This window comes from Apodemus sylvaticus, chromosome 5 (assembly GCF_947179515.1).
Source record: "Apodemus sylvaticus chromosome 5, mApoSyl1.1, whole genome shotgun sequence".
Lineage (NCBI taxonomy): Eukaryota > Metazoa > Chordata > Mammalia > Rodentia > Muridae > Apodemus > Apodemus sylvaticus.
Window position 1 is genome coordinate 153,101,194 of NC_067476.1, and position 13,237 is coordinate 153,114,430.

Here is a 13,237-nt window from a genome sequence, read left to right on the forward strand (position 1 = left end):
CTCAGCTGACATTCCTCGGGACCCCCAGTAACTCAGCACCCAGTGAACACATTCTGGTAGAAAGGAAGGGAGAGAAAGAAAGGAGGAAAGAGAAGGGGTGACCGTCGCCATGGTAATCCTGGGAGAGACTGTCCATTCTGTTGCACTCTGTTCCATCCGTGCCATCAGATGTTTCTGTGTGCATGCGGGTGACCATGCACCTGGGTGCCTGGGGCGTCTCCCTCAGTTGTTCCCCACCATTTTCTTTTTGAGGCAGGGTCTCTCAGTGAACCTGGAGCCCCTGATTCAGCCACACTCGCTGGCCAGGGAGCCCCCTCAAGGCTAGGATTACAGATGTCCCCGCCACATCTGGCTTTTTTTTTTTTTTTAATGTGAATGGGTTTGTGGAAGCAATGCAGGTCATCATTTTGAGGCAAGTGCCCGCCGTACTGTCTGAACCTTCTCCCATCCCAGTTTGACTTTCGAGATAAGGTTTCCTGGGCTGCGGTCCTCAGGCCTCTGCAGCTTTGAGATCAGGATACCCTCCTCTCCCCTCCCACAGGCTCGCAAAGAGCGGGGCAGCCCTAGCCGGTGAGTCACCCTCTGCTGGGGCTGAGGCTGGCTTGCGGGCAGTGACAGCCCCTTTGAGAAGTCAGGGACTGAGGTCTGAAGGGACAAAGGACTTGTCCAAGGACACAGCTGTCGGGGAAGTGGTGACAAGCTGGGGTTTTTAATGGCTTTCTAGGTAGGGCACGACGAGGCAGGTTCTCCCATGTTCCTCAGCTTGTGTCACCAGCCTGACTCTTCACCCCAGAACATTCCATCACCAGAAAACAAAATCCCAGACCTGGGGACGGGACGGTCCCTCCCCCTTCCCCGCCCCCCCCCTCCCCGCCCCCGCCCGCCTCCACTGAGCCGCATCTGCTTTGTGTCTGTGGCTTTGCCTGTTCAGGACATTTCTCATGCATGGAGTCATAAAGTAGGTCACACACATCGCATGCTCCGCTCTGCGTCTGGCCTTTCTCAGACCCTGTGCTTTCAAGGTTCAGCCAGGTGGGTTTGCTGCTGAGCCTTGTGTTTATTTGTTGCTTTTGTTTTTTTAAGGCTGAATAATATTCCCTGGGATGGACATATACCATCCTCCCTTTAGGGGGACTTGGGTTGTTTTCTCCTCTGCTCTTGGGGAAAACCCTGCTGGGAACATTCCTGTGTGTGTTTGTGGGGCCTGGAAGCCACCCAGGGGACATTTAACTGTCTTGAAGCCATCCTGGTCTTTATTGATGCATTGCTTTACTTATTATTTGTTGGACTAAAGATTGAAAGCAGGGTCATGTCACTGAGTGACAGTCCAGGCTGTCCCCTTTTCATTTGTTTGTTTGTTTGTGGGTTTTTTTGTTTTTTTTGTTTTTTTTTTTGTATTTTGAGACAGTGTTTCTCAGCATGGCCCTAGATGTCCTGGGCCTTACTCTATAGACCAGGCTGGCCTTGAACTCAGAGATCTGCTGTTTCTGCCTCCTTCTGGGATTAAAGGCTTACAGGCATGCACCACCACTGCTCAGTGCATTTTTCACGTCCTATTTATGTATTTATTTACTTACTTACTTACTTACTTACTTACTTTTTGTTTTTTTCGAGACAGGGTTTCTCTGTGTAGCCCTGGTTGTCCTGGAACTCACTCTGTAGACCAGGCTGGCCTCAAACTCAGAAATCTGCGGGCCTCTGCCTCCCAAGTGAGTGCTAGGATGATTACAGGCATGTGCCACCACGGCCCGGCATTTCACGTTTTATTTTTAAACTAATTTTTTTATTTGTTTGTTTTTCCGTTTTTTGAGACAGGGTTTCTCTGTGTAGCCCTGGCTGTCCTGGAATTCACTCTGTAGATCAGGGTGGCTTTGAACTCAGAAATCTGCCTGCCACTGCCTCCCGAGTGCTGGGATTAAAGGCGTGCACCACCATTGCCCGACTTTTAAATTAATTTTTAAAAGATGAAACAGGAGAGCTCTCATGTAGCTCAGGTTAGTCTCAGACTTGTGTAGCTGAAGACAGCCTTGAATTCTTGATATCTCTCTGCCTTTATTGTTATTAGAGGCGTGATCACCACGCCCCATACGAACAGATTTCTCATTGTATTTCTTTTGTCTTAATTTGTGTGTAGGAGCGTGTGCACACAGGTGTGCTCATGTGTGTCAGAGAACAGCTTGTGGGAACTGGTTTCTCCTCCTGCTAGGTGGGTCCTGGAGGATCTAATTCAGGCTGGATGGCAGGCACCATCCTGGGTGCCTTCTTTCCAGACACGTTTTATCTTAGAAACAGAGTGGCACTAGCATCCTCGGGTTGGCTGGGGATGGTGGTCCATGCCTTTAATCCCAGGGCTCAGGAGGCAGAGTCAGGTAGCTCTCTGTGAGGTGGAGGCCAGCCTGATCTACCTAACAAGCTTCAGGGTGGCTGGATCGGATCCACCTGCCTCTGCCCCTTCGGTCCTGGATGAAAAGTATGCATCACCACCGCCCAGCTGATTTTTATGATTTTGAGATTGTTCTCATGGAGGCCAGCCTAGCCTGGAACTTGCCATCCTCCTGCCTCAGCCTGATTGTCTGATCACCATACCTGACTAGTTTTCATTTCACCATTTGTTTGTTATTTGCAGTGTGAGGACAGAACCCAGGGCTCCTACAGGCTATGCAACTGCCTCAGAGCCCCATCTCAACCGATCATTCCATTGGGGGAATGAGTTTGTGGCTGTGAAGCCCTTCTCTCACGAAGTGAGGGATTCAGAACTGACTGTCCTGTGTCTCAAGTAAAATCTGGTCAGTGAGCCTCTCTTCCTCCTGGAGAGACATAGCTGTCACCATCCAGGCAGATCTGATCTGGCCTCTCCACCATGGCCTGGGGGGCTGGGGTAGGGGCGGGGCGGAGGACAGACTTGATGCCTGGGAAGGTGGGAGAGAGCCAGCACCTGGGTCCCATCTGGGGCTCTGCTCAGAACTGGGCACTGCTTGGTAGAGGCTGTAAGGCGCCAGATGTGAGCCACCTGGACTCCCTGCTGGTCTCACACAAACGACGTCACTGAGCTAGGTGCCATAAGCCAGCCTGGTTCTGGAACATAGGGTGGTCGTTGTGACACCGTGGGAAGTCTTGACTCACCCAAGCACCCCTGGGAACACAGGAAAGACACCAAGCAAGCAGAGTGGCCCGAAGGGAAATGATTTGGAGACCTTGAGCACAATGGCCCAGGGTGGCCAGAAACAGCCAGAAGGCGCAGGGGGTGTGGCTTGGTCAGCTGGGGTGTGGCTTGGTCAGCTGGGGGTGTGGCTTGGTCAGCTGAGGGTGTGGCTTGGTCAGCTGGGGTGTGGCTTGGTCAGCTGGGGGTGTGGCTTGGTCAGCAGGGCAGTATAAAGGCCTGGCTTCCGTGCCCAGCGTTTCCTAAAGCAGGCATGGAATCCTAGTGCTACAAAGGCAGAAGGAGATTCGGGAGTTTAAGACTTACTGATCCTACGTAGAGTTCAAGGCCAGTATGGGCTAAAGTCTCAAATATAAAATAAAATAAGGCCGTGGAGATGGCTCAGAATATAAAGTGCCTGCCACCAAGTCTGGTGACCTGAGTTTGATTCCAATGACCCAGATGGTGGAAGGAAGGAACCACTCTATGGTGAGTTGCCCTTTGACCCCCACAGGACGCTGTGGCCCTTGCGCCCACATACCTACCCATGATAAAATCTGAAATGAATAAAACTAAATAAATAAAAATAAAGCCAGGTGTGGCAGCACAGGCCTTCATTCCCAGCACTCAGCAGGCAGAGGCAGGTGGATCCCTGTTAGTGACAAGGCCAGCCTGGTCTGTGAAGAGACTTCCAGCCAGTCAAGGCTCTGTTTCAACAAACAAACAAAAACAAAGAAAATAAAAAAAATGTCAGGCAGTGAGTGTGACTGGGCAGGGCTGGACCTGTGGGCCGAAGGGTCGTGGTCCGGACGATTTTATTCTCAGCCGCAGGAAGCCACCAGGGGATTTTACTTAAAGGGGTGCCACAGTGCCTTAGGCGTCACATGGAAACCAGGCAGAGGCCATTGAGCCACAGAAAAGGAAGTGGAAGCTGACAGAGGCACCTGTGGGCTGAGTGCACTGAGCAGTCAGCTGAGGGAGGAGCAGGCCGGTGAGCCTCAGGTGTCTCTGGCTGGCTAGGGGACAGGGCCATGGCAGGGTGGGGCGGAGGCTTCTGGACTGATGGCGCCGCCCTGGGGTTGGGGGAGGAGAAACATCACCCCATTCCTTTCCCTTTCTCACACATTTTTCTTAGTTTTCAACTTTTTTGTTTGTTTTTTTGTTTTTTGAGACAGGGTTTCTCTCTGTAGCCCTGGCTGTCCTGGAACTCACATTGTAGACCAGGCTGGCCTCGAACTCAGAAATCTGCCTGCCTCTGCCTCCCAAGTGCTGGGATTAAAGGCATGTGCCACCACTGCCCGCTACTTCTCAACTTTTTAGTTTGCAGTTTTTATTGGTGTGTATGTTTGCGTGTGGGCACGTGTGTATGACACGTGTGTGCAGACTCAGGAGAACTTTGAGGACTGGTTCTCTCCATCCTTGGGAGGATCTGGGATCCAAACTCAGGTCTTCAGGGTCTTCAGTTTACCCCGCTGAGCCGTCCCTCGGACGCTCCTTTGATACCAAGCAAGCTTTGAGTTCTTCATGTGGTTTAAGACTACACCTGAATTCCTGATCCTCCTGCCTTCAAGTCCGAGGTGCTAGGATTGCAGGTGAGTCCCACCGTGCACAGCCAGGTTTTGTTATGCTCTCTCTCCCTCTTTCTCTCTCTTCCAGGCAGGGTTTCTCTGTGTAGCCCTGGCTGTCCTAGCATCTCACTATGTAGACCAGGCTGGCCTCAAACTCAGAGATCCTCCTGACTCACCTCCAGGGTGCTGGGACTAAAGTGTACTGCCGCCTAGCACAAGTCTCTCTTAAAAAATAAAGTATTTAGTTTTATGTAAATGTGTGTGAACGTGCGTTGGGTACACAAAGGATCCCACAAAGGCCAGAAGAAAGCTTCAGACACCCTGAAGTATAAGTTACACGCAGCTCTGAGCTACAGTGTGGGTGCTGGGAACCGAACCTGGATCCTCTGGAAGAACAGCCTGTGCGCTTAACCACCGAGTCATCTCTCTCAGACCCTGTGAATGAGATCCTTCATCAAAAGTCCTAAAAGGAGCCCGGTGTGCCAGCTCAGATTTATAATCCCAGGACTCGGGAGGCAGCAGGATCCTTAGTTCAAGGCCAGCCTGGACTATAAAGCAAGACCCAACATAAGAGCCAGGGCTGTGGCTGCAGCTGGGTGGGGGAACGTTTGTCTGACATGCTACATTCCGGTGAACCCCAAAAGCCTGCAGAAACGTGCCAGCTTGATCGGCCTTTGTTACCCGAGACAGCACCTCCTGTAGCCCAGGCTATCCTTGAATTTGTGATCCTCCTTCATCTACCCCTTGAGAGCAGTTCTGGCGCTGGGCAGGCACCCTCCCAAAGGAGCTACGGAGCCAGCCCCCCATTTCTAGGTCAGTCTTGGCACAGGTCTATATTTTTCACTTTTCTTGTGGAAATGTGAGGACCGATAGCTGGACTGAATACACTTCCCCAGCTCTTTAAATTATTTGTTTAGGGGTTTCAGTTGTTTTGAGGCAGGGTCTGTGTAACCCTGTCTGTCCTAGAACTCACCTTGTAGTCAAGGCTGGCCTTGGACTCACAGATAAAGCCACCTGCCCTGCCTTCCAAGTCCTGGAACTAAATTTGTGCGCCACCGGACCAACTTCAATTTTTTTATTTTTGAAAAATATTATATTTTAACTTTTGTTAAATGTGTTTGGACATCTTGACTGAATGTATGCCTCTGCACCATTATGTATGTACAACGCCCACAGAAACCAACGGAGTCTTCCAGGACTGCAGTGACAGGTACCTGCGGGCCACTGTGTGAAGCAAATCAGGACCTCTGGAGGAGCGGCCGTGCTCCTAACCACTGAGCCACCTCTCCAGCTCCTATCTCCTAACTTGCATTTCCTAGTGCCAGATAGTGTTTGATATCTTCCTATGGCTTAATTACAATACAATCCACCTATCTTAATTACTGAAAACAGATAATATTCAAATCTTAGGCTCACTTTAAGTTGACCTTATTGAATTTTTGAGGGCTTTGTTGGTTTGGTTTGAGACAGGATCTCAGGCAGCCTGGACCGCAAAGCAACACCCTTTCTGGTACCTCGAGGACCAGAAGTTCAAGGTCATCGTTGACTTGCACAGTGATTTTTGGATGCCATCTATAGGTACACGAGACCCTGGCTTGAAAAGAAAAAGAGAGGGGACTGGAGAGATGGCTCAGCGGTTAAGAGCACTGACTGCTCTTCCAGAGGTTCTAAGTTCAAATCCCAGCAACCACGTGGTGGCTCACAACCATCCCTAAAGAGATCTAATGCCCTCTTCTGGGGTGTCTGAAGATAGCTACAGTGTACTTACATATATTAATAAATAGATCTTTTACAAAAAAGAAAAGAGAAAAGGAGAGAGAGAGAGAGAGAGAATCAGAGAGGATGGTGTTCAGGCCCCAGTCTAGCTCCTCGCATGCTGAGGGACCTTCAGTAGACATCTTCCCTTCTCTGGGCAGCTGGATCTGCAGATGCCTGGACTAGCCGGAGAGAAGGCACCTAGGAGGTAGTACCTGTGGTTAAGGATAAAGGATATTTTTCTCACAGGTCTTTACTCAGACAGTTTTTATTTCCCAGAATGTTCTTCCTTTCCATGCCATCTACTTCCAACCCTCCCACAGTTGTCCCCGGAGCATTTTGGAGCTTTTCCGTGCCTGCAGCCCCCAGCCCCCAGCCTCCCAGCACCTTCACACCCCACCTCCTCCCACAGCACGGACTACCATCTGCCGCCGTGCTTAGGTGTTGATTTGCCAGTGTCTGACTCTCCCCTGGAAGGTGTCACCACAGGAGGCTAGGTGGTTTGTGCTCTGTTCCTGTGATATCCCAGTCTTTGATCATACCTGATGGAGAAGCTGTGCTAAGATGAAACGGGATTGCTGAATTCCCTCCTGGGTGACCTTGGATTTCTGCTTTCTTTTTCGTTCGTTCGTTCATTCATTCGTTCATTCGTTCGTTCGTTCATCTGTCTATCACATATGTGTGTATGTACACAGGATGTGTAGGTCAGGACACCAATGTGGAGGTCAGAGGATACTTTTCAGGAATCAGTTTTCTCCTTCCTGCATGTGGGTCCCAGCTCATCAGATTTGGGAATACGCACATTTACCTGAGCCATCTCAATCTCTCTCTGTTCCTGTGTCTGTCTGTCTCTTCTTCCCTCCGGTCCATCCCTTCCTATTCTTTTTGTTTGTTTTGAAACAATGTCTCCAGTAGCCCAGGCTGGCCTCAAAGTTGCAATGTATCCAAGCAGGTCTAGCCCCCTTGATCCTTCTCCACATCCCTAGAGTTGTCGACGGCCATCACTACCTACTTTGGGGCCACTTCGTTCAACCACAGGCTCGTCTAGGCCAGGGAAGGGAACGGGGTGGGGGGGGGGAGGCAGCGGCGGGGTCCCAGAGCGCGGCCCCCTCCAGCCCTGGCCGCCCGCGGCGCAGCGAGACGAATGAAGCACACGGCCGCCTTTATGGGCCGCAGACAGCGCGCCGCCAGCCTAACCCTGCGTGGAAAATTCGCAGGCGGGAGGCGGGGGTGTCGCCCGGCAGGTGGAGGCGGGAGGGGAGAGGGCTGCAGTCGGCAGGGTGGCCAGCCCCGCCGCCGCAGGCTCTCAGAGTGTCCCAGCAGCACATCCAGATTTCTTTCTTTAATTTTTGGTTTTTAGAGACAGCCCAGGCTGGCCTCTAAGTGGCTGTGTAGCAGAGGATAATCTTGAATTTCAGATCCTCCTGCCTCCACCTCCCATTTAACGTGTACAGCTAGATTTCAGGGTGACACACGCAGTCTTGGGAAGTTGAGCCAAACCTGACAGGGTGGCAGATGAAGGGGGCCACCGCCTGCCTGTGTGCCTGCTGCCATAGCAGGACTGAGGTCTGGATGGAGTTCAGTGCCTTGGTTGGTACCTGGGAGCTCCTGTGTAGTGGTGCTGGGCCAGGGCCATGCTAAGAGAAAGGAGAAGGGCTCACTAGCTCTGGACACTGGGGCCCCTTTGCAGGGTGTGTGGGGGTGTGCAGACCTATTCCACTTGCCTCTTCATTTGTTTGCACTGTTGGGACGGAGTGCCTGAGGCAGCGTTCTAGAGAAATCAAAGACTTGCTCAGTTCAGGATGCTGGTGGCCTCCACAGGAGGTCCTTGTGCTGGGTCACCACTGTGGAAGAACAAAAAGGAGGTGAAACCCCACCCCACTGACAGTGACAGGAACCCATTCACGGGACAGAGTCCTCCTCATCTAACCCTGCCCCTTAGGCTCCCCTCCCCAACACTTAGATCCACATTTAAACCTTAGCTCCTGGATACTGGGCCACACACCCAGGCTGGCCCGTGTGCCTTCCTGTACTGTTAACCACATTGGTGGGAGAATCAGTAGAACAGAGGACGAAGGGAAGGCAGGTAACCCCAGGAGTGACATCAAGACAACACCTCACCCCCAACAAAGCCTTGTCTCAGAATTGCACAGGAAGAAGGCAGAGAGTGAGGTAGGAGGGTCCCCGTGCTCAGAGAGGTTGGTCAGAACCACACAGAATGTTCTGGGTTAGCCTGGGCTACAGTGAAAGACCCTGTTCAACAAGTAAAATTATGTTTAAAAATAATCCCAACATAGCTAGGCGGTGGTGGCGCACGCCTTTAATCCCAGCACTTGGGAGGCAGAGGCAGGTGCATTTCTGAGTTCGAGACCAGCCTGGTCTACAGAGTGAGTTCCAGGACATCCAGGGCTACACAGAGAAACCCTGTCTTGGAAAAAAAATCCTAACAAGGTGGAGCACAGTGGGAAAGGCAGAGGCAGGCAGTGTTTGAGTGGCTCATTCTTTGTGCCTTACCCCTGCTGCCTCTGCAGTCTCTCCCCCCATTCCTCCACCCCTTCCTCCACCGTCTTGAGGGACAGGCTCAAAACACGTGTGCATTTTTCCACACCGCCCCAGCCTTTGCCTTTGCCCCAGTCTTTATTACATTATACACTTAAGATTTTAATTAATTGAAAAATCAATTAGTGAACAGTGGGGGATGGTGCTGGTGCTGCCTTCGTGTGGAGGTCAGAGCTTTTAGGGATCTAGTCCCTCTTTCTATCACGTGGGCTCTGGGGACTTGAACTTGGAGCATTGGGCTTGGTGGCACGGGCTCTTCCCCACTGAGCTATCTTGTCTGCCCTGTTTCTTAGATTTTGTTTTATTTATTTGTGTTTAATTTAATTTTTTTATTTAAAATTTTCTTTTTCTTTCTTTCTTTCTTTCTTTCTTTCTTTCTTTTTTTTTTTTTTAAGATTTATTTAGCTGGGCAGTGATGGCACACACCTTTAATCCCATCACTGGGAGGCAAAGGCAGGCAGATTTCTGAGTTCAAGGCCAGCTTGGGCTATACAGATAAACTCTGTCTCAAAAAAAAAAAAAAAAAAAAAACCTAACAAAAATCTCCCCAAAAACAAACAAACAAAAAACCCCCAAACAACAACAAAATAAAGATTGATTTATTTATTTTACGTATATGAGTGCACTGTAGCTGTACAGATGGTTCTAAGCCACCATGTGGTTGCTGGGGTTTGAACTCAGGACTTTTGGGAGAGCAGTCGGTGCTCTTACCCACTGAGCCATCTCTCCAGCTGTTAAATTTTCATTCTGAATAATTATGCATTGGTACGGGCATGTATGTTTGCAGGTGCCTTGAATCCCTCCCACAGGTGGGGTTTCAGTAGTTGTGAGCCTTATGATGTGGGGGCTGGGATTGGACTCTTTACTGCTAATCTCTCCAGCTCTGTTTGATTCTGTCTGTATGTGTGTTGGGGGTGATGGTGGTGATATGTGTTCATGTGTTTGGGCAGGGCTGATGTGTAAGGGACAGCATCAGACTTTGGTCCCTGTCTTTCTCTTTGTCTGAGACAGTGGATCCTCATTGTTCGATGCCTTTGGATGCCGTTAGCTTCTGGTGAATCTTCTCTCCTTTTCCCGTCTGCAGTCAGAGTAGTGTGTGGTTATACATATGATCGAATAGCATTTTGTGGGATCTGGGATTTGAACTCAGGTCTTGGAATGGTACAACCAACCATTTCTGCATTAAGCCACTTCTCCAGCCCTATTTTATTTATTTGTGTCGTTGTATCTCCAGCCCTATATGTCATTGGGGAGGTACATGACGATTTCTACTTTCATAGGGATAATGGGGGGATGAACTAAAGTCATTAGGCTTACTAAGTAAGTGGTATACACTCTAAGCTATCTTGACACCCTAGTGTTTTGAGGACAGAGTTTCATGTAGTCCAGGCTAGCCATGAACTCCTGTCTCCACCTTCCAGCTGCTGGTGTATCTCAGTTTGTTGTGTGACACCAAACAGACTCTTTGTTTTGAGACAAGGGCTCACTGTGTAGCGTAGGCTGAACTGGAGCTCACTGGTCCTGTCTGCTGTCCTGACTCTGCCTCACAGTGGGGCTATAGGCGTGCCACATCTCACCTGGTCATGTTATACACTATTTTGGTCACTAGCTTCCTGCCTGCCTCCTCTCCCTGCCTGAGGGTCAAGAAAGTGAAACTCTGTGCTAATGCACAGCCTCTGCACCCGCCCTAGCACACAGTAGGTGTTCATAGATGCAAAAAAGAAATTGATGAAGGAACAAAACCAGGGCGGACAGACACCAGAGCTTTTTCTTTCCCTCCTGGCTTCTTGGTTGGCAAGGGGCAGGTTTCCTGAGCTACAGACAGGCAGAGGGCCAGGTGGAGGGAGGGGCAGGGATGGAGGGAGGGAGGGCTAGGCTCTGCCAGCAAGGAAAGGCTGCAGGACCAGCACCCTGGCAGGGTGGGGGCCCGGAGCCAGAGCTGCCCTGCCTGCCGCCAGTGAGAATTCTCACACGTTGTAAAGGAGGCTCCAGCCCTCTTCTGGCGGGGCAGCTGGCTGGACTGTCTGGGCTAACCCAGAGATTCCCAGCTCCCAGCTTCGATGGCGTGTGTGGCAGAGCCTGCCGGCCCTGGAATTCTCTTCCAGGGGACAGGACACTGAGCTGAGATCCAGGCCACTTGGTTCACTGAGACACCACACACTGTCCCTTGAGCAGCTGCTTCAGCCCCATGGTGACTTGAAGCTGGGAGGATACATGCAGAGATACAGAAGAGGGGTCTGGAGCGGCCCGCCACGCCCCAGTCTGCCTCCAGTTGAAGTCTCTCTCCATGTCTGCTAAGAGCGGAGAGGATTCAGGGCCGATGTCTATCTTTCTTTTGGACTTGGTGGCTAATGCCGATAATCCCAGCACTGGGGAAGCTAAGGCAGGAGGATTGCCATGAGGTTAAGACCAACATGGTCTACATAGTTCTGAGCCAGTCTGGATTACCGTTTGAAATCTTAAAGACAGAGAGAGAGAGAGAGAGAGAGAGAGAGAGAGAGAGAGCCTGGAGCTAGGGTCATGTCTTGTGTGTGTATGTGGGGTGGGGAGCTCCTGAGGATGGTTAGAAAGCACCTGGTGCAGACACCACTGGGCCTGAGTTTGAGCCTGTCTCTGCTCACACTCCTGGGGCCAGCTCAGCATCCTTCATGTTTCTCCTGAAGGAGGAGAAGCCCCAGAGGTTGGGAAGGACTGGGGAAGCCCAAGAGGGTGTGACATGTGTCATGCAGGTGTGGGGCTCTGGGTTTTCCTAGCATTTCAGATTTGGGATGACACAGAAGATCAGGAGATACAGAAGCAAAAACAGTGGTGGGAGAGGGGGCCTCACATAGGCTCAGGACTTGGGGTTCCTCTGAGTTGGGCCTGTGCGAGAGTCACTATTTTGGAATTGAATTGGGTTGGCTTAGCGTGCATATGTTGGTGCAGAGAGATGTGTGTGGTGGGTGTGAATGAGGGGGCACATTTGTGTGTCACTGGGTGTGGGCATGTCTGTAGGTGCAGAGATGTATTCTGGGACTGAACCAGTGTAAGTGTGTGTGCATGTGTGCGTGTATGAGCTGGTGTGTCTGTGTGTGTGCATGTATGGGTGTATGAGTTGGTGTGTCTGAGGCAGAGGGTCTGTTGGGTTGCAGGCAGCCTCTGGTAGTGTGCAGTGAGAGTGGGAGATTCTTCAGGCGCTTCAGGGCATGTGAGGCTGAACTGACGTGTTCACATATAGCAAGGTAGGGGATGTCCAGTGTATGTCTGCATGTGTGTGTGTGGCCCTGTCACCGCCGGCTCCAAACCCGGCCACATAAACTTCACACTCCTGCAGGCGGGCTGTGGCAGCCCCTTGGCGGGTGCTGGGCAATGCAAAGCAGATGGGCCAGGATGTAGGCCATATGGGGCTGGGGGTGGGGTGCGCTCCTCCCTCCCAGCACCAGGAAACCCCCCTGCCTGCGGCCCCCCGTCGGGGTGGGGCCTGGAGCTGACACTATAGCAAATGTCCTGCAGCCAGTGTGGAGCCAACCGGGAGACAGCTTCAGCCTCAGAGGGGACTCTGGTGTGTGTGTGTGTGTGTGTGTGTGTGTGTGTGTGTGTGTGTATGTATGCGCATGCGTGGAGGTGCTGGGGCATGGGTGGTGGGGGTTGGGGTGTTCAGGCTGGGTGAGATGATTTTTGTCCTGAGAAACTATAGCTGGCCTCAAGATTGTGTACCACACAGACTCACTCTGTCCCTCAGTTTCCCCAGTGGTGTACTAAACAGGGTGGCTGTTTAGAATTGAATATAGAAGACTTTGGCCTACCCTGGGCAGATATTACCAGCCACAAGGCCAGTGATAACAAAGGCAGTTGGCCTTGGTTGTCTGCAGGGCCCTGGGGCACGGACCTAGGCTGTGCTCTGGGGCTAGGGTGTGGCTCAGTGATAGAGCCCTGTTCCCAGGATGAGCTCCCTGGAGTTGGTTCTACCCATCCTCACCTTGCCACTGTTGGCATTAAGGGCAACATCTCCAGGCCTGGGCTGGGAAGCCTGCTATACCACCTCTTCCTGTGCCTCAGTTTCCCCTCTGGAGAGTAGACTGATAATCCTGGGGCCTCCCTGTTTCTGGGTGGTGGTGAAACTGGCGTCTGGAGGCAGAAGTGTGTATCTCACTCACCTGGGTGTTCTTGGAAGCTTCTGGAAGCCGAGGAAGGAGCTCTGGAGTCCAGAGAGGCCTGTCCCCGCCCTCAGGATGGA